Here is a 22,498-nt window from a genome sequence, read left to right as displayed (position 1 = left end):
CTTCAATCAAATGAGGATGGACTGATGCATTTCCATAAAGTGGCTTGTGAACTATCTCAGGTGGACTCAACCGGGTTCACTTCAACCAGCTTTGCAGCCTTGGGCCAGTCTCTCCTCCTTGCTGGGACTCATTTGCTCCTCTGGAAGATGAGGCAGTTGGGCTCTCCCATGATCTGTAAGGTCCTGTTACCTCTTCTTCTAGACAGAGAGCACAGGCACACAGAGCCCGCACTAGCACCAGAGGAGATGCCTGGGGAAGTGCTGTGGCTGGATCCGCCGGGGTGAAAGGCTCTGAAGGGGCAGCACTTACAGCGTTTGAGGACGTTTACAGTCCTTTGTTTCTGGGGACAGAGGACCAGTGCACTGAGGACGCAAGAAGTAAAGGACATTCAGAAGCAAAGGAAAGAAATCACTTGCCCTTAGAAGTAAGGAAAGGCTGTGTGATAGTTGAAAACAAATCAGGATCATCTGGAGTTCCTGTTTGTTTGATTTTTGGCCATGTGTTCTCTCCTGTTTTGAAGAGGATAGGCTCCTGGGCTTTCGTACTTTGCCAGCACATTTGGCAGCAGGTGGAGGGGGCAGCGGCGTTCAGTAGAGGTGCTGCTGCCGCTGTGAGGAGTTTAGAATGTTTATGTAGGAAAGGTTCTGGGCTATGCAAAGGAAGGGGCGTGTGTGTGTGTGTGTGTGTGTGTAAGGTGGGTGCAGGGGCAGGACAGAAGGTCTGTGGGCCAGTCTTGATGCTGTTTGAATGGCAAACATACTTAATCTGCGTAGACTGATTCCTTTTCTGAAGTGTGTGATGGGGGGAGAGAGAGCTAAAGCTCTGCCACGCCCACCCAAGCCATCCCTCGGGTGCTGCCCCTGGTACAGATCCTTTTTTCTATTCCTTTTCTAGCTGTTTTCATTGCTTGTCAATAATTCTTCTCTCTTAGGTCTTAACTGGCTTGAGACTTCAAGCCCTCGTCTTTTTTAAAGTCAGTTTTAAAAAGCTATCATTTTATTACTTCTTCATCTTAATTCTAGCCTTCTAGCTCCCTAGGAGGATGGAGGTAGGGGTGGATTCTGTATCTGTGTGTATGTTACGTGGTTGGTGGTGGAGGTGCGGAAATTGGATTAAAGGGACCAACAGCCTGGGAAGGAGGTCACAGGGTGGTCTGTGGGATATGTAAGAGAGGGATGGGCAGTTGTGATGAAAGGAGGGGGATAGTGTGAGTATAAGACGATGTACAAAAGCTTTCGTTTTGCCACTAGCTTAGAAGCCGTTTTTCTGTTCTTCCTCAGGACTGGGATGGACAGAAGTTTGACCCAGATCTTCCACCTTCATTTACTCTTCTCCAGTGTTAGGGGTAAGATTCAATGGGTTAGGAGGCTTTTCAGCCCTCCTGGAGAAGGCTGATTACAAAACCAGGGGTAAAGTTTGCAGATAGGCTCTGTTTTTGTTCTAATTGATATGGAGTAGTTCAGGGCTGTTTTGAGGACCAAGTCTAGAAGGCACCCCAGTGAGAGTCAGCATGATGACTTGGCTTTTTGTAGTTGGACAGACTTGGGTTTAAACCCTGACTCACAAGCTGTGAGACCTTGGACAAGTCACTTGACTTGTTGAAATTTAGATTCTTCATCTATAAGGGGGTAACATTATTGTGTTATTGTCTGGTGTAAAACATAAAACATATTGCCCAGGGTGTGGTGGATACTTCACAGATGTTGGGTTTTATTATTTTTTTCCTTGTGCATATTCCAGAACATCTTATTTTTAGTAGAATTCCCAGCTTTAGCCCTAAGCAATTGTGTGACTCACCCTTTCCAAGCTTTAGTTTCCTTCCTTAAAATGAGGACATTTAACTAGTTGATTTCTGAGATCCTTCCTGAATGTAAGCTGTCATACAAATTTTTAGACTGTTGGGGAATGTATATATATAGGTCTGTTAATTTCAGGAATGACAATGTAGTCTATCCTGGTACCATATCATCCAGTAGGAAAGGGTAAGTCTCCTAGAGCCAAACTCCCTCTCTCCCCTGAGGAGAGAGATAGACAGCTTCCTTCAGAGTCAGGATCTGCACCCAGATTCTCCCTTATCTCTTTCTGACACTGCAGTGTATGTGAAGGTCTTTGGGAAGGCCTTTGGGTCAGCCCAGTCTTGGTGCAATTCATGTTTTACCTATCTTTTCCCTTCTGTTTATATTCTCTCCAGGTCAAGAGGCAACTGCCATTAAAAGATAGTGAGTGACTGTTGCCAAGACAACAAGCATCAGGGGAGCAGCCAGAAGCATTGACAGAAAGCTTAAATTACCTAAATGGTGAGTATGTTGTACAGTGTTGTAGAGCCACACTGACAGGATTGGGTGGTTTCTGAAGTCTCTACAATTTTACCACCATTACAAGAGAGGGAGGAAAGTCAGTATTCGTTGATGACCTATTCTGAACCAAATACTGTGTTAAGTACCTCACATGTTTTCTCATTTAATCCACCCAGCCAACCTTCAGAAATAGGCCTAGCTACCATTTACTGAACACTTACTATATGCTAGGCATAGTCCTGTTCGACAGGCATTATCTCCCTTAATATTTACACCAGCACTGTGAGGTAAGTGCTGTTATTTTCACCACAAGGAAGTGAGCTTAGAGAGGTTAAACGACTTCTCCAAGTTCATACAAGTAGTAGATGGTAGGACTAGATTTTAAACCTGGGTTATTTTCATTGCACTGTAATGTTTCTCTTTTGTGAAAGTTACTTTTTGGTTGAGGCAGTGACTGACAACTAGTTCCCTTTCCTAGCCCTTTCCGGATTGTGTATGCCAGTATCTTATTGGTGTTGTTGACTGAGGCAGTGGAGAGAACTAATGAAATAGAAGAAACTGGAGCAGTGAGTGGCCAGAGGACCTAGTGGTCTTGGTCACCAGTGGTAGCTGTATAATAGTTAGAACAAGGTTCTCTGGGAAGGAAGAGCAATGGGGCAACCAGAGAATGAGTCTGGGAAATGGGTTCTAGGCGTAGGAGTGATTGAACATAGGAAAGGAATCTTAGCAAGACCTCTCACTCTCATGGGAACCCCTCCTGGAAACAGGCATAGTTTGGGACAGGCTCTTCTTGAGGGAGTGGGAAACTTCGAGGCACATTTTTGCCCTGTTCATTGGTTCAGGATTCTTGTTCTGTTCCTTTCCCTGGAGCATTTTTCATACCCCAGGGAACTGGGTAGGTAATGAAATTCATTTTTGGTTGGGTGGAGTGGCAGCCAGTATTCATTTGTTCATTGATCTTTCTGAGGGTACTTTAGTCTCTCTTTATTGGAGCACCAATGTTTTTTCAATATACTTGGTCAGTTTGGGAGGGGGCAGTAATCATTTTCATCAACAAAATTTATTACACATACCTCTTATACATAGAGTGTTTTGCTATATACTGGGACTTATGTTCTGATGGTACCACTTACCACGTGCCTAGCATGGTTCTTGGAGCTAAGTGTCCAGCCTTAAACAAAACAGGAAAAAATCCTTGTTCTCAAGGATTATATTCTAATGGGTAGAAATATTTTAAAAAATGCATAGCTAGATATAAATAAATAAGTAGATAAATAAACAACACCCATAGGTGATAGTTGCTCAGAAGAACAACAGCAGGGTAAGGTGGTAATAGGAAGTGGTGGGGAGCTGAGAGATTGTTACTTTATGTAAGGTCATCAGGGAAGGCCTCTGATGAGGCAATATTTTAAGCCAAGATCTGAAAGAAGTGAGGAACACACCCAGGGAGATACCTGGGAGAGAAGCATCCCAGGCAGAGGGAACAGCAAATGTAAAAGCCTTGAGGTATGAGTGTGACTTGTTCTGTCCAAGGACCAACAGGGCCGCCAGGGTGCTGGAGTGGAATAGTCGGGAAAGAGCAGTAGGGGGTGAGAGCAGAGGAGTAATGGGACTCAGATCACCTAGGGCCTGAGAGCGGGGGTAAGACCTTTGGAGTGGATTTTATTTATTTTAAAAAAATATTTATTTATTTATTTGTTTGTTTGCTGCATTGTGTCTCAGTTCCAGCACACAGGATCTTTCGTTGCGGTGCGCAGGCTCTTCGTTGCAGTGCGCGGGCTTCTCTCCAGTTGTGGCGCATTGGGCTTCTCTCTCGTTGTGGCACGCTGGCTCCAGAGCTCATGGGCTCTGTAGTTGTGGTGTGTGGGCTTAGTTGCCCTGCGACATGTGGGCTCTTAATTCCCTGACCAGGGATCGAACCAGCATCCCCTGCATTGCAAGACGGATTCTTAACCACTGGACCACCAGGGAAGTCCCTGGAGTGCATTTTATTCTGAGCGAGATGGGAGCCACTGGGGAGGGGACAGCAGAGGAGAGACAGGATTTGACTTACGTTTTAAAAGGCTTTACTCTGTTTGCTCTTGGGGAATAGACTGTGGAAGGTGGGGAAAAGTGGGCATCTGCGGAAGCAGGGAGACCAGGTAGGAAGCTTTTGCCTTCTGTCAGTAGTTGGGGCAGGGATGATGGTGGCTCAGACTAGGGTGGCAGTGCTGTGTAGCCAGAAAGGAATGGTTTCTGGACATATTTTTTTTGAAGGCAGAGTCAAATTCTAATTCTCTCTGATGTTTGATTTATCTGGAGTTAACCTCTAGGTCACATGGGCTTGAGGGTATCATTGGAAACTTGACAGTAATCTCTGGTAAAATTCTAAACCTGATTGAGCAAAGGATAAGAACACAGGGATGACCGTAGAAGTCACTAAGAGTAACTCAAGCTAACTGATAATTTTTTTTTCTTTAAGTTCTGCCATGATTTTACTTAAACTGTAAAATCAGTACAAGTTTGTTATTGAAATATTAGAAAATAAAGGAAAAAAATCATACCATCCAGGGGTAATTACTATATATATAGCACTTTGATGTATATTAGGGCAATTCATTTTTGAAAAGGTTCCTAGGCTGGGGGATCAGGAATATGCTACAAAGGTAATATGTCTTAGTGCTAAAATTAGATAACATTTTCTCATGTGATCCCAAAACAAAGAAAATTTGGGGCTGGCTTGCATACAAGTGATATACAAGTACTGATTAATGGATTGATGCTTATCTAGAGGGGTTGTTTTTAGTGGCATTCTGGAGGGCTGTTCTTGGTTATATTTTGTTTAACAATTTGAAAATCAATTTGGATGAAGATACAGAAGAGACATGCCTGTTAGATTAATAAACAGTGAGTGAATGCTTATAAACTGGAAGGTGTAGAAAATATTTAGACAATTGAAACTATTGATTGAAACTAACTTTCAAGTTGAAATGAAAAAAAAAAGGTAAATAATGTAAGCTTAAGATGGACCAATCAACCAAAAATATTAAATGAAAAATTTCAGAAATAAACAATTTATAAGTTTTGAATTGCATGCTCTTCTGAGTAGCGTGATGAAATCTTGCTCCGTCCTTTTGTCCAGTTGACCCTTGAACAACGTGGGTTTGAACTGTGCGGGTCCATTTATATGCAGATGTTTTTCAATAGTAAGTACTACAGTACAACACGATCTTCAGTTGGTTGAATCTACGGACTCAGAACTCAGGATACAGAGGAACTGCGTGTATGGAGGAACTACCTATATGAAGGGCCAAGTGTAAGTTATACATGGATTTTGAGTGCTCGGAAGGTCGTTGCCCCTAACCCTCACATTGTTCAAGGGTTAACTGTCTAGGAGAAAACATAATACATATAGGGTTCTGTACTGTGTGTGGTTTCAGGCATCCACCAGGGGTCTTGAAACATATCCCCCGTGGGTAAGGGGGGATACTCTATCTAGAGGTTTTAGGGCTGTGCACTTTTTGTTGGTGGAGAGCCTGTTTGAAGAGGCTTCAGAAAACTGCAGTGACAGATGATCACCATCAGAATGGTGCAGGGGAGGCTTGGAAGGAAGAGGAAAAGGGAGAAAGGGGGAATTCTAAACTTGGTCCTCAGACACGACCACCTCAGCCTCTGCACTTGCTGTGAGATTTCAAGGGCTTCTCTGTTGCACTCAACCATATCAGTTACCTGCTCTCCTCCTCCCCCTGTGCCTGTCATGTCAGTACTGCTGAGTTACTTAAAGTTCCCCAAATGCAGCATTGTTTTGTTTGCCTGCCCTCCCTTCCTTCCTCCCTGTAAACAATTACTTTATACCCTTTATGTACCACTGTGCCAAGTGCTGGAGACACAGCAGTAAAAAACAGCAGCAAATACAAAGAAACATGTTTCTGATCTCATAGATCTTACAATCTAGTAAAAAGAGTCACACGGTAAATAAATTCTCAAGCAGTTAAGTGGTAAAATGTGCTAAGAAGAAACAAGTAGAATATCTTAGCTTAGAGCTGTCCGAAGATGAAATGAGCTCCCTTGGGAGGAAATGAGTACCCTTCCTGTCATTGAATAGGAGCTGAATGACTACTTGCTAGATAATTTCTTCATTGAGTGGGAAGTTGGATCAGATGATCTCTAAATCCTTTCCAACCTGGAGAATCTCTACATACTAGTTGGGCTCCCAACCCTGAGGTTTGCATATCTAAAATACATGAATTTGTGATTCTGGGAAAAATCATTTAAGTCCAGAAATAAAATGGAAACAAGAAGTGCTGGTGAGATGTGGACAGCTGAAGGTTTTTTTTTTTTTTTTTTTTTTTTTTAATATATATATATATATATTTTTGAAGATGTTGGGGGTAGGAGTTTATTAATTAATTTATTTATTTTTGCTGCGCTGGGTTTTCGTTTCTGTGCGAGGGCTTTCTCTAGTTGCGGCAAGCGGGGGGCCACTCTTCATTGCGGTGCGCGGGCCTCTCACCATCGCAGCCTCTCTTGTTGCGGAGCACAGGCTCCAGACGCGCAGGCTCAGTAGTTGTGGCTCATGGGCCCAGCCGCTCCGCGGCACGTGGGATCCTCCCAGACCAGGGCTCGAACCCGTGTCCCCTGCATCAGCAGGCAGACTCTCAACCACTGCGCCACCAGGGAAGCCCCCAGCTGAAGGTTTTAAGACAGGTAACTAGAGATTGTCAGGAGGAAGCTGCTTTAAAATAGTTTTCCCATTTTCCTTTAGATCAGGGACTGGCAAACTGTGGTCCACAGGCCCACTGCCTATTTTTGTAAATAAAGTTTAGTTGAAACACAGCCATGTCACTTGCTTATGTATTGTGTGTGGCTGCTTCACACTACAATGGCAGAGTTGAGTCGTTGGGACAGAGACCTTAGGCCTTACAAAGCCTAAAATATTTGCTATCAAACTAAGTTGTATACTTATATGGATACTATCAAACTTGACAGAAAAAGTTTGCTGATTCCCTACTTTAAATGACTGTTGGGAACAGGAAGTGAATCATGGCAGCTGTGTTGGGGGAAAGGGCAGGGCAAGTTTGATTCTGTACTATTTCAGACCTTCCTGGCCCACTAGGACAGGAAAAAGAGCTAGCCTCCAAAATGTTGGATAGGGCCACTTGGAACTGGGTTCAAGACCTTTGGCAGAAAGGAGGTCTGAATGAGAGACAGTCAGTGATGTATCTTTCTAGTATGAGTTGGAACTGAGTTAGACACTGGTGTGTGTGTTGGGCGGGGGGAGGAAGTTGGCATTAAAGAATGGACTACTCGTCCCTTCACTTTCCCATGATTTCTGAGGCTTAATATAAACAATTTCCTTCCCAGACCCCACTCTTGGGTACAATTAATCACTTCTTCTGAGCTTCTAGTGTACATACATCAGGTGGTGAAATGTACTAAGTGAAAAGAAGCAGGGTAAGAGGACAGAGCAGAAGAGTGGGTGCTATGTTTTGTGAGATGGTCAGGGAGGCCTCTTTTTTTATATATATATATAATTTTTATTTCTCACTTATACCTCAGTAAAGCTTTTATAAAACATATATAATAAAAATATTAGGAAATAAATCCAGCAACATATAAAAACATAATAACACATAATCAAGTTTGGTTTATCCTGTGAATGCAAGGTTGGTTTAACATTTCAAAAAATCACTTTAATTCACAATATTAATTGAATAAAGGAGAAAATCAACATGATCATTTAAGTTGATGCAAAAGAAAACCATTGGATAAAATTCCACACCCTACATGATTAAAAAGAAAAGAAAAATCAGCTAATTAGAAATGAAAAGGTACGTCCTCAATCTGATGAATGACATTTACCAGAAAACCTCTAGTAAACATTATAAGTAACACTGAAATACTGAATCCTTCCCCCACCCAAGGTCAATAGCAAAGCAGTATGTCCACTCTCATCATTTTACTTCAACATTGTATTTGGGGAAAACAAGTGTCTCACAATTTAGAAAAGAAAAGGCTAAATAGTCATTATTTGCAGAAGACATACCATATATGTAGAAAATCTAAAGGAATCTGCAACAGTTACTAGAAATGATAAGTGATTTTAGCAATGTCACCTAATATAGTTAATGTTTTTTTTTTCAGGTGCACATATTTATTTATTTTTAAAATAAATGTGTTTGTTTATTTGTTTTTATTTATTTATTTTTGGCTGCATTGGGTCTTCGTTGCTGCGCATGGGCTTTCTCTAGTTGCAGTGAGCGGGGGCTACTCTTCTTTGTGGTGCATGGGCTTCTCATTGTGGTGGCTTCTCTTGTTGTGGAGCACGGGCTCTAGGTGCACGGGCTTCAGTAGTTGTGGCATTGGGGCTCAGTAGTTGTGGCTTGTGGGCTGTAGAGCGCAGGCTCAGTAGTTGTGGCGCACGGGCCTATTTCCTCCGCGGCATGTGGGATCCTCCCGGACCAGGGCTCAAACTCATGTCCCCTGCATTGGCAGGCAGATTCTTAACCATTGCGCCACCAGGGAAGTCAGAGAGGCTTCTTTATTCTTTTTTTTTTTTTTTTTTTTTTTTTGCGGTACGCGGGCTTCTCACTGCTGCGGCCTCTCCCATTGCTGAGCACAGGCTCCGGACGCGCAGGCTCAGCGGCCATGGCTCACGGGCCCAGCCGCTCCGCGGCACGTGGGATCTTCCCGGACTGGGGCATGAACCCGTGTCCCCTGCATTGGCAGGAGGACTATCAACCACTGCGCCACCAGGGAAGCCCCTCTTTATTCTTATTTTATAATTGGTTCTAGCTTTCTGATTCCTTGAAGGCAAGGGTTGGGTCTTAATGATCTCTCTCTAGCACTTGGCAAAATGCTGGGTGCATTATAGATGTTCCATAGATGTCTACTAAATAAATGCATTTTACCTGGATAAACATACTTGATGGGGAATGCAGAAGACTGGAAAGAGGGGCATCTGTCTCTTCCCTTTGTGGATGGTCCTGGAGGTGGCAAAGCATTTCTTTCTCTGGCTGTGCTTAGGGCCAAAAGGTCAGAGATAAGTGAAACTCTAACCTCATTTTCGATCCATTTCCTTATTTACCCTGGGTAGAAGGGCTGATTTTAGTGAGTCTCTCTTTTTAGGAGGATTCTGCCTAGTGAAACTTACCTTAGGTATGCACAGAACTTTTCAGAGAGCTTTTGCTGACTTTAACTTTTGCTGGGAGGTAGGTGGGGTTGATATTCTTTTATTTTCTCAGAGGAAGGGTCTGAGACATGGAGAAGATCAATGACTTGGCCAAACAGGGTAGCATTCTTAAAGGAATATGGTCTTTGGAACTAGACTTGGGTTCACCATCTGGCTGTCCTTACTAGCTGTGTGACCTTGGGCAAGTTTGAGGGTACTGATCCCATAAGGTTATTGTGAAGGCTGAGTAGAATAATAGTAATAGCTACTGTTTGTTGTGACTTATGTGCAAGGCATTCTGCTAAGTGCTTTACATGCCGGGGGATTACATGTTGTCTTTGTATGGATGAGAAAACCTCAGAGAAGTAATTTGTTCAAGTAGATAGATCTGGGATTCCTAGAGAAAGCATGTACTTAAAGTCCTTACTATATTGTCTGTAGTGCAGTCATGCTCAATTTGGGGTTGTCCTTTATTTGTTCCCTTCATACCTTTCTGTTTTTATTGGTCTATGTATAATCAGAATGCCTCACTTTGTAAAAATGCTCAAGAATTTGTAGGGAAGTGCTTTTACACAATGGGAAGAGTCCTGGGTAGAGTCAGGAGACTAAAGTCCTTGGCTTTGCTAAGTTGCTGGAGAAATATTGAGTCTCAGTTCCTTCATTTTTAAAATAAGGGGACTGGGCCAAACAGGCAGTTTTATTTTAAATAAAAGCGGTAGAACTCTTTCGTGACAGTCATTTGGGGGAAGACCAATATGTTAAGAAGCTGAAATCAGTTGCTCTGGTTGACTGAGTGAGAGAGGGAGCCTGAGTCAGCCTGCTCAGACCTTCGCCCCTGCTCTCTTTTCCCAGGTGACTCTGGAAGGGGTTTGCTCAGTCTGGTTTGAAATTCAGTGGACTAAATGATCTTTTAGCTGTGTTTTGGCTATGAAATCCCATTCTAATGAGTGGAAGAAGATCCAGAAATATTTTCTGCTTCAACACTTGCTCCAATAATTAGAACCTCTATGAGTGGTGTGGTTTTCTGGTATTTATGTCGTATTTCCATGGCATAGACCTGAAAGCCAGATGGGTCATTGTCCAACTGGGAGAAGCACTGTGCAAGTGGCCTGGGGCTTGGGACGAGACCTTTCAGAGCATTACCACGGGACCTGATATCTGTGCTGGCTGTATCTGTTATTGTCAGTTGTTTTCTCCATTGTAATCCATGAGTAAGTAGCTCCTTGACATCATTTTTATTATTTTCTGTTAATGGTTAGTGCCAAAGGGCTGACCAGCCATTTAATAATTAGGGGGCTCCTTCAGCCCTATTCATTCATCGAATTTTAAGCATTAATTTATGTGCTAGGCTTCCTGCTGGGTGCTGAGAATACAGTGGTGAAAAAGAAACAAGTTGGAGAGATAAAATGAGTAAATAAAACTTGAATACATTGTGATAAGTGCTGTGATGGGACCAATACAGCAGACTAAAGTTCAAGAAAGAGGCGCCCTGATCTAGCCTAGGGTTTCAGGAAGGAGGTGCTCCAGGAGCTTCCAGGAGGAGGTTCTGCCTAAGGTGGGATTTGAAAAAATGAGAAGGAAGTATTATCAAGCTAGTGAAGGCCTGGAGGTGAGAGAGAGTGCAAGGTTTGTGGATTGTTGAGAGTGCAGAGCTACGCGGTGTTTGAAGACGAGGCTGGATCGTGAGGACTTCACGTGCCGTATGGGGAGTGTGGGCTTTGTCCTGAGCAATAAGGCCCTTTAAAGGATTTTGAGTAGTGGCGTGTGATAACTCTCTTCTCTATACATTTCAGTAAGTATTTGCTGTATATTCAGTGAGTTTCGCTTCTTCATTCCTTGTGCTACCCTGGTTGATTCATATCAGAGTCTTGAACAGAACATATAAAATTGGCACTAAAAGCCAAATGAATAAAAAAGCAATGTAATTCCTGGACTCTACTAATTCAGAAATATAATTTATAGATGGGGCTGTACTTAAGTTTAACATTTTCCTCTCTAAAAAAGAGATTTGTTTATGTAGTATAAATAAGACTTGTTGAGGAGAATGTTTCAGTTTGGGGTAAGCTGTTTTTTTTTTTTTTGTTTTGTTTTGTTTTAAACACCTTAAGATATAATTTATGTATCATAAGGTTCCTCTCTTTAAAGTATACAATTTAATGACTGTCTAGCATACTTATGAGGATAAGCTGTTTAAAGCTCTTTGTATTATAGAAGCATCATATATCATTTGTCCTCCAATAACTGCTATGCCAGTACAGATCTTTTGTATCTACTCATTTAAAAGTGGTTTATGGCTCCTACTTAGTTCAATCCCCCATCCCCTCCACCCTGTGTATAAAATTGGTAGTTAAGGGGCTTCCCTGGTGGCGCAGTGGTTGAGAGTCCGCCAGCCGATGCAGGGGACACGGGTTCGTGCCCTGGTCCGGGAAGATCCCACATGCCATGGAGCGGCTACTGAGCCTGCTACTGGCCACTGAGCCTGTGCATCCGGAGCCTGTGCTCCGCAACGGGAGAGGCCACAACAGTGAGAGGCCCTCGTACCGCAAAAAAAAAAAAAATTGGTAGTTAAGAATTTTTTTTTGTTTTACTGTACCACTAGACAAAAGGCCAAAAACAAGTTTCTTTTTGTATCTAGGAAAAGTAGATGGGAATAAGGGAAAAGGTTTCTTTCTTATAAATAATATATAAATGTAGGGGTTTTTTTTCCTCTCCAGTTTTGGGAATGAGGAAGCCTGTAAGCTGGAAAAAGGAGGAGAAGGGGAGACCAAAGGAGGCACAGGTGAGAAGACAGAAAGACAGTACCCAGAGAAGCCGAGTGGTGGAGAGGGAAGAATAGTCAGGGAGCTGGGCGATGGAGAGGCTGAAGGAGGGAGGCAGGCCCTGTTATTTCCAACACCGCGGAGGCCTTGGTGTTTCTTAAAAGCTGAGCATGGGCTCCACCTGGTGGCTCTAGGCTTTAAGTGCAATTGATGGAGGAGATCTTGGGGTTGGAGAGAAGTGGCATTTAGCATCTCCTCAAATCCGGCTTGAGGTTGTTTCTCTCTCTTTTTTTTTTTTTTTGCGGTACGCAGGCCTCTCACTGTTGTGGCCTCTCTGTTGCGGAGCACAGGCTCCGGACGCGCAGGCTCAGCGGCCATGGTTCACGGGGCCTAGCCGCTCTGCGGCATGTGGGATCTACCCGGACCGGGACACGAACCCGTGTCCCCTGCATCGGCAGGTGGACTCTCAACCACTGCGCCACCTGGGAAGCCCCAGGTTATTTCTCTTTTGCCCTGAGCTTTCTCATGGGATCATTGTTGAGTCCATTTTTCTCTCAGATGGAGGCTGTTTTTTTCTTATGGCTCAGACCTTGTTCCCTGCATCCTTTCTCCTAGGTTTAAATGTAATATCAGACTGCATCACCCAGTGCCCTTATTGTCGCTGTCATATTGAACCCCAGGGTCACCGCCTCTCATTTCTCGATGACTATTGTTTCTTGTTTAATGTCACTATTTGCAGCACTAGTCCTGTTAATTTGTGGGCTTTCAATGTACACTTCAGGAATCCTTGCAACACCTTTGCCTCTCAGTATTTCTCTCTTCCAGTGATCTCACCTCTCTCTGTACCTGGCATTACCAGAATCATACTTTAGTTTTTTAACTTTCAAAAAGTTAAGACTGCTTTTTTGGAGCAGTTTTCGATTTACAGCAATTTCCCATATACCCCCTGTCCATTTCCCTCCTCAGGTTCCCCCCCATTATCAACATCTCCCATGTACATTTGTTACAGTTGATGAACCTCCACACACATCATGTTCACCCGAAGTCCATAGTTTGCATTCGGGTTCACTCTTGGTGTTGTACATCCTGTGAGTTTGGACAAATGTATAATGACATGTATCCACCATTATAGTATCATACAGAGTAGTTTTACTGCCCTGAAAATCATCCTCTGTGCTCGCCTATTCATACCTTAGTTCTTGACATTATCAATTACTGCAACTCCTTGATAATTTCAATTCCCTGAGGTCCCTCTCTGATTACCGTCTCCTGTCTTTCAAGCTCATTCCTCCTAGTATCCTGACTCCAACGATCCTTCAGTCCTCATTGGTACCTTCAATTCATTGGCCCTATTACATTTACACTGTTCTTCACATGTTCTTGATGTTCGTGTTTCTCTTTACTGAAGCTCCCTTGTGCACACCTATAAGTTCCTCACTCTTTTCTTGCTTTGTTACATTTGCAAACTTCCAACCCTGTTTTCAGTCCAATTCTCTCTCTCCTCTGTGCCTTCATCTGGCCAGCAGAACAAGACTGAATATAAAAATACAACCTTGCTGATTGGTTTTCACTTTAAATCATAACCATGAATTTCAAGTGGGCCCTTAATGTTGCCTGGCAATCATTCTATTCTCCATTCACCTAGATGACCATTTCTGAAACCTGTACTACTCTACCCCCTGCCCTTGTCATCATTTGAAGATGATGATCTTGCTTTCTACTTCAGTGAAAAAGCAAAAACAGTCAGGAGAGAACTTTATTGGACTCTTGCCACCACGCCTTCCTTCCTACCTACCCACTAACACTGGTACCATATACTCTGCCTCCCTGCCTCTCACCGTAGATGGACTATTGTGCTCTTTTTGTTGTTTTTGGAATACTATTTTTAAAACGTTGTCCTATTGAAGTAGAGCTGATTTACAGTGTTGCGTTAGTTTCTGTCGTACAGCAAAGTGATTCCGTTACGTATACATATGGTTTATCGCAGGGTATTGACTGTGGTTCCCTGTGCTATACATCCGGACCTGGTGGTTTATCCATTCGGTATATAATAGTTTGCATCTTATCTGTGCTATTGCTGCGTCACGTGGCTGAGTATGTTTAGTTGTTTAAGAAACCACCGAACTGTCTTCTAAAAGTGGCTGTACCATTTTGCATCTGCACTAGCAAGAATTCCTGTTGTTCACATCCTTACTAGCATTTGGTGTAGTGGTAACTTTAAATTTGCATTTCCCTGATGACAGGTGATGTTGGAGCATCTTTTCATAAGCTCATTTGCCACCTGTAGATCTTCTTTAGTGAAGTGGCTGTTAAGGTATTTGGCCCATTTTAAAATCAGATTTTCGTATTGTTATCAGACGTGTCCTTTGCAAGTTTTTTTTCCTTCAGTCTGTGGCTTGTCTTCTCATTCTCTTGACATTGTCTTTTGCAGAGCAGTTTTTGATTTTAATGAAGTTCATTTTATCAATTACTCCTTTCATGAATTGTACCTTTGGTGTTGTATCTAACAAGTCACAGCCAAACCCAGGGTCGCTAGGTATTCTCCTTATGATATCTTCTAGGTGTTTTATGTATTACATTTAGGGCTGTGACGCATTTCAAGTTAGTGTTTGTGAAGGGTGTAAGGTCTGTGTCCATATTGATAGTTTTGCACGTGAATGTCCAATTTGTTCTAGCACCATTTGTTGAAAGGACTGTCTTTCTGTTGTATTGCCCTTGCATCTTTGTCAAAGATCAGGTGACCATATTTCTGTGGGTCTATATCTGGGCTCTCTGTTCTGTTCCATTAACCTATTTGTCTTTTCTCTCACCAGTATCACACAGTCTTGAATATTGTAGCTTTTATAGTGAGTCTTGAAGTTGGGTAGCATCAGTTCTCCAACTTTGTTGTTCTTCAATATAGCATTGGCTGTACTGGGTCTTTTGCCTCTCCATGCAAATTTTAGAATCCATTTGTCTATATCCACAAAATAACTTGCTGGGATTTTGATTGAGATTGCATTGAATCTAGAGGTCAAATTGGGAAGAACTGAATTTGGGTAATATTGAGTGTTAGAATCCACGAACATGGAGTATCTTTTTATTTATTTAGTTCTTCATCAGAGTTTTGTGGTTTTCTTCATATAGATCTTGTACATACTGTGAGATTTATACCTGTGTATTTCATTTTAGGAGGTGCTAATACAAAGGGTATTGTGTTTTCAATTTTGAATTCCACATGTTCATTGCTGGTATATACAGGAAATTAACTTTTGTATGTTAACCTTATTTATATCCTGCAACCTTGCTATAGTTATAATTGCTTATTAGTTCCAGGAGTTTTTTTGTTGATTCATTTGGATTTTCTACATAAGACAGTCATGTCATCTGTGAACAAAGACAGTTTTATTTCTTCTTTCCCTATCAGTATACCTTTTCTTCTCTTTTCTTGTCTTACTGTGTTAGCTAGGACTTCAGTAAATTTTGAGAAGCTGTGATAGGAGGGGACGTCCTTGCCTTGTTCTTGATCTTGGCGACAAAGCTTTGGACTTCCCACAATTAGGTATGATGTTATCTGTAGGGTTTTTTGTAGATGTTCTTTATCAAGTTGAGGAGGTTCCCCTCTGTTCCTAGTTTGCTGAGTTTTTATTATGAATGGGTATTGAATTTTGTCAAGTGCTTTTTTGCATCTATTAATATGATCATGTGATTTTTCTTCTTTAACCTGTCAGTGTGGTGGATTTCATTTATTGACTTTTGAATACTGAACCAGCCCTGCATACCTGGGACAAATCACACTTAGTTATGGTGTATAATTATTTTTATACAGTGTTGGATTTCATTTACTAATATTTCATAAGGATTTTTGCATCTGTGTTCACGAGAGATATTGGGCTGTAGTTTTCTTTTCTTGTAATGTCTTTGCTTTTGTTGTTAATGTAATGTGGCATCAAAGGACAAGTTAGGAAGTATTCCCTTTGCTTCTATTTTTGGAAGAGGTTGTAGATACTTGGTATAATTTCTTGGTATAATTTCGTCAGTGAAATGATGGGCCTGGTGCTTTCTGTTTTGCAAGGTTATTAAATATTGATTCAATTTATTTAATAGATAAGGTCTATTAAGATTGTCTTTTTCTTCTTGTGTGAGTCTTGGTAGATTGTGTCTTTCAAGAAATTGATTTCATCTAAGCTATCAAGTTTGTGTGCATAGAGTTATTCATAATATTCCTTTATTATCCTTTTAGGGTCCATGGGATCTGTAGTGATGTCCCTCTTTCCATGGGATCTGTAGTGATGTCCCTCTTTCTTCCATGGGATCTGTAGTGATGTCCCTCTTTCATATTTTTTTAAAAAAATATTTATTTATTTGGTTGTGCCAGGTCTTAGTTGTGGCAGGTGGGCTCCTTAGTTGTGGCATGCGAACTCTTAGTTGCAGCATGCATGTGGGATCTAGTTCCCTGACCAGGGATCAAACCTGGGCCCCCTGCATTGGGTTATTAGTAATTTGTGTTTTCTTTTTTTTTCTTAGTTAGCCTGGCAAGAGGCTGATTGATTTTATTGATATTTTCAAAGAACCAGCTTTTGGTTTCATTGATTTTTTTTCTCTATTGATTTTGTTTTCAGTTTTATTGATTTCTACTCTAATTTTTATTATTTCTTTTCTTCAGCTTACTTTGGTTTTAATTTGTTCTTCTTTTTTCTAGTTCCCTAAGATAGGAATTATTGATTGTAGATCTTCATTCTTTACTAATATATTCATTCAGTGCTATAAATTTGCCTCTAAGCATTGTGTTTACTACACCCCACAACTTTTGATAAAGTTGTATTTCATTTTCATTTGGTTCAAAATACTTAAAACATTTCTCTTGAGATTTCTTCTTTGACCCATGTGTTATTTAGAAGTGTGTTGTTTAATCTCCACATATTTTGGAATTCCAGCTATCTTTCTGGTACTGATTTCTAGTTCCATTCCATTGTGGTCTGGGAGTAGACACTGTATAGTTTCTTTTAAACTTGTTTGGGTGTATTTTTACGACCCAGAATGTAGTCTGTCTTGGTGAATGTCCCATGTGAACTTGAGAAGAATGTTTATTTTGTTGTTGGATGAAATAGTCTATAGATGTCCATTATATCCAGTTGATTGATGGTGTTGCTGAGTTCAGCTATGTCCTTACTGATTTTCTGCCTGCTGGATCTGTCCATTTATCATAGAGAGGTGTTGAACTCTCCAGCTATAGTAATTGATTTATCTATTCCTCCTTGCAGTTCTATCAGTTTTTGCCTCACACATTTTGATGCACATACACATTAAGGACTATTGTCTTCTTGGAGAATTGACCCCTTCATCATTATGTGATATCCCCCTTTCCCCTTGATAACATTTCTTGTTCTGAAATCTGCTATCTGAAATTAACGTAGCTACTCCAGCTTTCTTTTGATTAGTGTTATATGGTATATCTTTCTCGATCCCTTTACTTTTAATCTATATGTGTCTTTATTAAAATTTAAAGTGGGTTTTTGTTAAAAAAATTTATTTTTGGCTGCATTGGGTCTTCGTTGCTGCACCTGGGCTTTCTCTAGTCGCGTGAGTGGGGGCTAGTCTTCACCGTGGTGCGCAGGCTTCTCACTGCGGTGGCTTCTCTTATTGTGGAGCATGGGCTGTAGGCGTGCGGGCTTCAGTAGTTGTGGCATTATTGCTATTATTATTTTGAAAAATTATTATCTGTTACATAAATTAAGAATAGGAACAATTAAAAATTTCATTTTACTTGGACTTATTCCTTCTCTAATGCTCGTCCTTTTTTTTTATGTGTTCTGAGTTTTTGACCTATATTATTTTCCTTCTTACTGAAGAACTTCTTTTAACATTTTTTGTAAGGTGGGTCAACTGGCAACAGATCCCCTCAATTTTTATTTGTCCTAGAAAGTCTTTATTTCTCCTTCACTTTCGGAATTGACGTTTTTAAAATTTATTTTTTATTTTTGGCTGTGTTGGGTCTTAGTTGCAGCATGCGGGATCTTTGTTGCGGCACGTGGGATCTTTTGTTGTGGCGCATGGGTTCTCTCTAGTTGTGGTGCATGGGTTTTCTCTTTCTAGTTGTGGCACACAGGCTCCAGAGTGCAAGGGCTCTGCAGTTGTGGCATGTGAGTTCCAGAGTGTGTGGGCTCTGTAGTTTGCAGCACACAGGCTCTCTAGTTGAGGCACATGGGCTCAGTAGTTGTGGCGCATGGGCTTAGTTGCCCTGTGGCATGTGGGATCTTAGTTCCCAACCAGGGATCAAACCCACATCTCCTGCGTTGGAAGGTGGATTCTTTACCACTGGACCACCAGGGAAGTCCCTCTCCTTCACTTTTTTTTTTTTTTTTTTGTGGTACACAGGCCCCTCACTGCTGTGGCCTCTCCCGTTGTGGAGCACAGGCTCCGGACGCACAAGCTCAGCGGCCATGGCTCACGGGCCCAGCTGCTCCGCAGCATGTGGGATCTTCCCGGACCGGGGCACGAACCCGTGTCTCCTGCATCGGCAGGCGGACTCTCAACCACTGCGCCACCAGGGAAGCCCCGTCTCCTTCACTTTTGAAGGATAATTTTGTAGGGTACAGCAGTCTAGATTGGTGGTGGTTTTCTGTCAACGTTTCACTCTACTGTCTTGTCACTTGCATGATTTCTGAGAAGTCAGATGTTAATTCTTATCTTTGTTCCTCTGTAGGTAAGGTGTTTTTTTCCTCTGGGTTCTTTCAGGATTTTTCCTTTATCTTTGATTTTCTGTAGTGTGAATATGATATGCCTCAGTGTTTTTGTTTTTGTTTTTCTTTTAGCATTTATCCTGCTTGGTGTTCAGAGCTTCCTGAATCTGTGGTTTGGTGCTGACATTAATTTGGGGAAATTCTGTCATTATTGCTTCAAATTTTTCTTCTCTTCCTTTCTTCTTCTGGTATTCCCATTACGCTTGTGTTACACTTCTTGTAGTTATCCCACACTTCTTGGATATTCTATTCCATTTTTTTTGCAGTCATTCTTTCTCTTTGCTTTTCAGGTTTAGAAGTTTCTACTGACATATCCTCAAGCTCAGAGATTCTTTACCAGCTGTGTCTAGTTTACTAATGAGACAAAGGCATTTTTCATTTCTGTTGGTGTTTTTGATCTCTAACGTTTCTTTTTGATTCTTTTCTATAATTTCTATTTCTTACATTACCCATATGTTCTTGCATGTTGTCTAATTTTTCTATTAGAGTCTTTAGCATATTAATCATAGTCGTTTTGAATTTCTGTCTGATAATTCTAACAGCTCTTCCATATCTGAGTCTGGTTCTGATGCTTGCTCTGTTTCTTTAAACTATGTTTTTGTCTTTTAGTATGCCTTGTAATTTTTTGTTGAAAGCTGGACATGATGTCCTGGGTAAAAATAACTTAGGCAAGTAGGCCTTTAGTGATGTTGTGGTACAGTGTTGGGGAAGGGGAAGTATCCTGTTGTCCCATGATTAGGTCTCAGTTTTTTAGTAAGCCTGGGCCCCTGGGCTATGAATTTCACAAGTTCTTCTTAGTGTCAGGTCCTACGTGCCACCCTTCTCCCTACCCCATCCCCTAGGTGGTACAGGATGGCTGGAGTTGGGCATATTCCTTCCGCCATGTAGAAAGTTAGAGGTAGCTGGAGTTGGGTATTTTCCTTCCTCCAGGTTAGTTAGGCTCGGATAAGACTCTAACTGGTTAGACCCTGGTTTCAAAATGGTTAATTTACCCTCCTCCAGCTGGAAGCATGAGAGGATTTTTTTTCCCATCTTCACTGTGGGAACCTGGTACAGCTCCTGGAGGTAAAGCTCACAAAGTGTGGTGCATCCCCCACCTAAGACTGAGACACCCCCTGTTGTTTTTGACTCCCAGAGTTGTCCACCCTGAGCCTCGAGAAGTTTGTCAGTTGAAGTTTAGGTTTTCCTACCCTGGTATTAGTTCCCGTGGAGGTTTCTACTGCTGCATTTCTGCTCTGGTAAATTGTGTTCTCTGTATCCACTTGTCTGTTTAACTTTGGGGGAAGCAGTTTTCTCTGTAACCTCAGTTCTCTGATGGATCTAAGAAGAGTTGTTGATTTTGTTTGTTCAGCTTTTTACTTGTTAGGAAGAAGTGATGACTTTAGAAAGCTCCTTACATGCTGGACCAGAAACTGAAAGTATACGCTACCATCTCTATGTATTTTACTTCTTCTGTGCCTTAACGTTTTTAAAAATTATTTTTTATTTTGGCAAAAAATGCATAACATAAAATGTATCATCTTAACCACTTTTAAATGTACACTTTTTTAGTAGTGTTAAGTATATATACACACTGTTGTCCAACCAATCTCTGGAACATTTTTTATCTTGCAGAACTGGAACTCTATACCCATTGAACAACAAGTCCCTATTTCCTCTTTCCCTCAGCCTCTGGCCATCACCATTCTACTTTGTTTCTATGAATTTGACTATTCCAGATACCTCATATAAGTGAAATCATATAGTATTTGTCTTTTGTGACTGGATTATTTCACTTAGTACAATGTCCTCAAGGTGCATCCATGTTGAAGCGTCAGAATTTCCTTCCTTTTTAAGATTGAATAACATTTCATTGTATGTATAAACCACATTTTGTGTATCCATTCATCCACTGATGGACATTTAGGTTGCTTCCACCTTTTGGCTCTTGTGAAAATGCTGCTATGAACATAGGTATGGGGACTTCCCTGGCAGTCCAGTGGTTAGGACTCTGTGCTTCCACTGCAAGGGGCCTGGGTTCGATCCCTGGTTGGGGAAGTAAGATCCCGCAAGCTGCACGGTGTGGCCAAAAGAAAAATTTAAAAAAACAGGTATGCAAACATCCCTCTGAGATCATTCTTTATTTTTTGGATATATATCCAGAAGTGGAATTGCTGGATCATATGGTAATTAGTTTTTAATTTTTTGAGGAACCACCATCATGTTTTTCCATAGTAGCTATAGCATTTTCCCACCAACAGTGTACAAGGGTTCCAGTTCTCCACATCTATACACTTTTTGTTTTTTGATAGTAGTCGTCCTTGGATATCATCTTTGGAGAAATGTCTGTTCAAGTCCTTTTCCCATTTTTAAATCAGGTTCTTTTTCATTGTTAAGTTGTAGAAGTTCTTTATATATTCTGCTTATTAATGCCTTATCAGATATATGATTAATATATATTCTTTTTTTTTAATATCTATTCTTAACAAGGTCTAAAGTTAGTTATAATAACACTATCCTCTTCGCAAAGAATATAATATTCTAAGAACACTTGAATTCTGATTTCTCTCTTTATGATTTACCTGTTATTATTGTTTAGTGTTTCAGTTCCACTCTGGGAAGAAGGAGCAGGATAAAACCAATCCCTAATTGATTTTTTTTTTTTTTTTTTTTTTTTTTTTTTTGCGGTACGTGGGCCTCTCACTGTTGTGGCCTCTCCCGTTGTGGAGCACAGGCTCCGGACGTGCAGGCTCAGCGGCCATGGCTCATGGGCCCAGCCGCTCTGCGGCATGTGGGATCCTCCCGGACCGGGGCACGAACCCGTGTCCCCTGCATCGGCAGGCGGACTCTCAACCACTGCGCCACCAGGGAAGCCCCTCCCTAATTGATTTTTATTGTTTAACTGAATCAGTGCTTGTTTGGGTTAATTTCTTTCCCTTCTTGCATCTAATGCCTTCTTTAAATGATCAGTTTCTGTATTCTGAAGTTCGTCTATCAATAGCTTTTTCAGTGGTAAACACTTAAATTTTTATTTTCCTTTTATTTGTTCTTGAAGTGTTTCTGACTAATTATATCTTTCTTTCATAGCTTCTCTTGGTATTTACTTCTAGGAGATTTACTTCTAGGTTACAGTTATTTTCTCTTAGAACTTTTAAAGATGTTATCATGTCTTTTATCTTCTTGACATCCACTTAAAAGTTTCTGCTGAGAATCCAGTTCAGTTGTTATTTCTTCACAGAATATTTGCTCCCCGCCCCCCTTACTGCTTTTAAAATATCTTGTGGTATTCTGCTGTATCCTTATGATGCTTCTAGGTGCAGATTTTATTTTTATCCTTCTTGGGTTGGACTTTGCTTCCTGAATATCGAACAGTTGGTCATGTAAATGAGGCATTTTTCTGTGTCTTTTTGCCATGCTGCCATTGGTGGCATTCTTCATTAGGGTGAAACTAGGCATCAGCCATAAAGAACCAGTGTTTTCCTGCAGGTTTAGTCAAATTCAGTCATTCAACAAATTTCAACACCTGCCATGTTCTAGGCACAAGAATTACATATGGGAACTCTTTACAACTGGGAGCTGAAGTGGAGATT

At 41.3% G+C, this 22,498-nt stretch overlaps 1 protein-coding gene across 2 annotated transcripts in view; it reads left to right on the top strand.

The window, feature by feature from the left end:
• Positions 1-22,498, top strand: part of LUZP1 (leucine zipper protein 1) — an 83,234-nt gene that overhangs the window by 51,633 nt on the left and 9,103 nt on the right. Inside the window, exons 2-3 of one of the 2 annotated variants that reach the window (XM_082613999.1) lie at positions 1,282-1,346; positions 2,193-2,298. The gene's annotated coding sequence lies outside the window, so the exon portion shown is untranslated. The remainder of the gene's footprint in view (positions 1-1,281; positions 1,347-2,192; positions 2,299-22,498) is intronic. The other variant, XM_082614000.1, reaches the window with a different exon arrangement.

The sequence above is a fragment of the Mesoplodon mirus genome (genome assembly GCF_964341445.2).
Source record: "Mesoplodon mirus genome assembly, chromosome: 3".
Lineage (NCBI taxonomy): Eukaryota > Metazoa > Chordata > Mammalia > Artiodactyla > Ziphiidae > Mesoplodon > Mesoplodon mirus.
The sequence above is the reverse complement of the archived record's forward strand: the minus strand, read 5'-3'. Positions and strand labels throughout refer to the sequence as shown.